The sequence below is a fragment of the Triticum urartu genome, chromosome 7A (genome assembly GCF_056163025.1).
Source record: "Triticum urartu cultivar PI428250 chromosome 7A, HENAU_Tu73, whole genome shotgun sequence".
NCBI lineage: Eukaryota > Viridiplantae > Streptophyta > Magnoliopsida > Poales > Poaceae > Triticum > Triticum urartu.
This window is the reverse complement of record NC_141879.1, coordinates 9,820,838-9,825,090: the sequence shown is the minus strand read 5'-3', so window position 1 is coordinate 9,825,090 and position 4,253 is coordinate 9,820,838. Positions and strand designations below refer to the sequence as shown.

General features: G+C 46.8%; 1 pseudogene; it reads right to left on the bottom strand.

Moving 5' to 3' along the window:
• Positions 1–915: 915 nt before the first annotated feature.
• Positions 916–2,741, bottom strand: LOC125522752 (noroxomaritidine synthase 2 pseudogene; annotated as a pseudogene).
• Positions 2,742–4,253: the final 1,512 nt, after the last annotated feature.

Genomic DNA, 4,253 nt, shown 5'->3' with positions numbered 1-4,253 from the left:
ATTGAAAAATGGGCGGTATCACCGAGTCTTCTTCCCAGCTGCTCAATGTTTGTCCCTCCACAGGCATGAACAAAGTGAGTCTGCCGAGGTCTCTTGCTCGAACCTCAGATCCGTTGATCAGTCGGACGTCTTGCCGGAAGAAAGCACACACCAACTCTCCAGCGAGACCTCGACCGACTCGGGTGCTACTGTCGATTTTATAAATACGGGGTAGGCCCAAGTATACGAATGGCCCATCGGAGGCCCATGATTGCATAATATACTGTCCAAAAGGCAATGGCTTCATCATCAGCCCATCAGAGATAAGGTGGCCCAAATCCGCACTAAGCCCCAACAGTCGGACTGCGGCTCAGCCGACTGTCGAGTGCCAACACTCGGACGAAGATGGAGGGAGTTGTCAGCTAGACCATTAGTCAGCTGTCTACTAGACCATCTCTTGGCCACGATGTCTTGATGACGGTTGTTATCCAACAGCAATATAACCCGGTTAAATACGGCAGCTACCAGTAGTAAATGTCATGAAACAGTCGGACACACCTGAGGTCATGAATAGCATTAATACCAGTCCTTTATGCACCTCTACCTGGCGCACTTTATATAAGCAAGGAGGGAAGCCCGGGGCTGAAGGTTGAACTTCCACACTTTGTACCTCCGCTGCAGAGGGCCTCAACCTGTATAAATCCTTGAGCGTACTCTTAACCGCGCCGTTCACTAGATACCATTGCCTCTACATTCCTACCTCCTAGTATTATCAAGATTATATCCATGACAGGCATAATAGCTTCTATAACAACCAAATCGATTTCATTAGATGCTTCGCAAAATATGTTTTCATAATGTAACTTATTTGTCTTTCAAAAAAAAGTAACTTATTTGGTTTTATAGATGGTGAAGCACTTTTCTACAAACGTAATGTAGAATGAAGTGGAAAAATCGATGTTTTTTTTAGTATGATGGATCCTTTTTAGTACAAGCAAATTACAACAAACGGGGGCCAACCTATTGTACCTCTTACATTGTGGGGATATCCAGAAATACTCTAAAACTTTACATTACGTGCACCCATGCATCTGCAAGGAAGAACGTATACTTATAAACTTAGAATCAATAAAAGAAGCTTTGACAAATTACACGGTACTGCTGGGTTGGTATTGTCTTTCATTCGATGCGCCGTTTGAGGATCTTGGCCCACAACCCATTCTTCATCTTGAGCACAACTGATGGCTTTGGCTCTACAACGTGCCCTCCCACCATTTCAAAATCGAAGTTCCACACCATGGCGGCAACGACACTCTTCATCTGCTCTACCGAGATGTGCTTGCCCAAGCACGTTCTCGGCCCGGCGTTGAATGCTAGGAACTTGTAGGATGGTACGTACAGAAGCTTGCCGTCCTCTTTGACCCACCTTTCTGGGCGGTACTCCGTGCAATCCTTGCCCCACACACCTTCCATCCTGCCCATTGAGTAGAGTGAAATCAGGATGGTTTCACCCCTTTGCACCTTGTGACCGCTCGGCAGTATGTTGTCGGTCATCACCGTCTTGCGCTCGATGGGGCCCGGTGGGTACAGCCTCATGGATTCGAACAATGCCGCGTGCAGGTAGACGATCGGTTCGGTCTCCTCTGGCTCAAAGATCATCATGTGGTTGCCGCTGGTGGTGGTTGCTTTGTGCATGGCAATGGGAGCTAGTTCTCTTCTGATGCTCGACACGACGTGTGGGTGTTTGATGAGGTTGTAGAAGAGCCAGGTGAGGGTCGTGCCGACCGTGTCACGCCCAGCAAACATGTAGTTGATCAGGGTCGCGTACAGGAAAGCATTAGGTTTTCCGTGGTCGTCGGTATACTCTGGGTCATGGATGTAGGAAGAAACAATTTGTACCTTCTTTTTATCTTGCTCTTTATCCATGTCCATGTGGACTGGTCCGTCTCTCCACTTCTTCATCATCTCTCTGACAAATCGGTGCAGTTCCAATTGCGCTGCGGCGAGCTTCCGCTCCGGGCCAATTTTTAGACACTTCATCAACTTCCAGCAAGATTACATCAAACACCCACACGTCGTGTCGGACACCATGTTCCGGATGAAGCCTACATCCATGACAGCTTCCATGGCGTCCGGCACAATTACAGGTGGCATATCGGCGGTCAGAAGGCCAGGGTCGACCCCGAAGACCGACATGGCCGTCATGTCGAATGTGAACCTGGTAAACAGGTCCTGCATATCCAACGAGGTTAGGCTCTCCATGCGCGCCAAGAAGGGGAGGAGGCCGTTCTCCAGCTTATCGCGGCAGCAGCGGGCCATGTGAGCCAGCAGCTGTGGGCTCGACATGAGGTGCTGCACTCTGCCACGCTGGCGGCGCCATGACTCGCCGTCCGCGTTGAAGAAGCTGTTCCCCATGGCGTCGAAGATGGCAGCGAACTCCTCGCCCTTGGGATAGTTGGTGAAGTTCGAGGCGAAGATGTGGCGGACATTCGTCGGGTCGCAGGTGACGAAGAAGTACATGGCAGGCCCACGAAACACAAAGCTACTGCCGGCAGCGGCGAGCAAGGAGGTGGCGTAGTCATGGAAGCGGTGGAGGTTGGCGACAACGGAAGGGAGCATTCCAACCAGGGGCCATTCCGCTGGAAGCGTTGGGACAGTCTTTGAACTCCTCAACTTGATGAAGCAGAAGAGCAAGGAGAGAAGCAAGACAAGAAAGGAGACGAGGAGGTGGTGTAGCTCTAGCGACGACAAGAGTGCCATTGTTTTCCTTGCTACTCAATGACAAATGCTTGAGAATTACGTAGAATTTATAGATTCTTTGCTTGTGCATGCAATATACTAGTACCTGTTGCAGGAAGGCCTTATAGATTATTAATGTAGGTCGTCGGAAGGAACATGATGCTGAGAAGCTTCCAGCCGGGGGCCGGGATCACTAAGGGGGTGTTTGGTTGAGAAGTCCTAGGACTTTTTCTAGTCCCAAGGACTAATCAAAAAAGACTCTCTAGTAGAGTCTTTTTCTAATCCCTGTAGAAAAAGTTCCTCTCGTTTGGTTTCTAGGGACTTTTTCTAGTTTCGGAGACTAAAAAGTCCGTGAACCAAACACCCCTAACTGTCCTCCTGTCCTTTTCCAATAATCGGGTGTGTACGTGATTCATGGGCGTGTATATCGACCATTCAGCCAACTCTCAACCGCCAGCTCCCTGACCGTACCGTGCCAACGTCAATTTATGGACAGGCTGCACCTCCACTTCGCTCGACTGCTGGTGCTCTACTCTTCTTCTCCAAATTACTGTTCCAGTGATGCCAAGAATATGTTAACAAAATCTCACGGATATACATTGACTATGCAATCTACCTAGTCTTATTTGTAAATGTCATTACATTTGGTCCACATTTTACTTTACTGTAATCAAATAATATGTTCACGTTATTAATTCTATACTTCTAGCCCGCACATCGGACGGGCCACATTGCTAGTTTCTATAAATTGGAGCATAACCATGGCCTCAAAGCATCAACTAAATCATTGTTGCATATGATGACCATTAACTGGGAATCCATGATTGCGCGTGTTAGAGAAAGAGAGATGACAGAAATGACTCCAGAACACCTGGCCGGAAAGAGACATCACGTGGACCCATGCACGATCCACGCGCTGTCACATGCATGCACAGAACCATGGATGAAATACTCAGGCAATTCGCTGGTACATGGAGTTGTTTATATTGGCTTTCTCTGTGAACTACCTTCTTCGTAAAGTAGTCACCTAAAACATCTTATAGAAGTTCACAGAGGGAGTATTTTTCTTTTCTTTTTGAAGGTGACTACGTTTAGTAAATTTGCAAACATATGCAATGTTTGTGTTGCTTTCTCTATGAATGACATATGTCACATCTGATAACAAAGTTATTGCTATTTTATTCTTTTGGGAAGATAAACTATCAACATCAGAACCCATAACCAAATCGACAAGTTTCGCTGATAAAACAAGCATGTTATGGAAAATCAGGCAAATGAGCATGTTCATTGATATCGACCAAAAGAGGGACTGCCGCATGTTTCATTTACTTCTTTTCTACTAAAAATAGAAATATAGCACAGTCCACAAATCGATTAGTTATTTTTTACCGAAACACATACCTCTATGGCGCTCCACAAATCGATTGTGTTTGCCAAGACACAGGCAACCGTTTTGAAGTACGTAAAAAGATGACGCAAGTGCGTACAAAAGAAGATGGTGTTGCACAAAAAATAAGTTGTGTGCATAATAAACA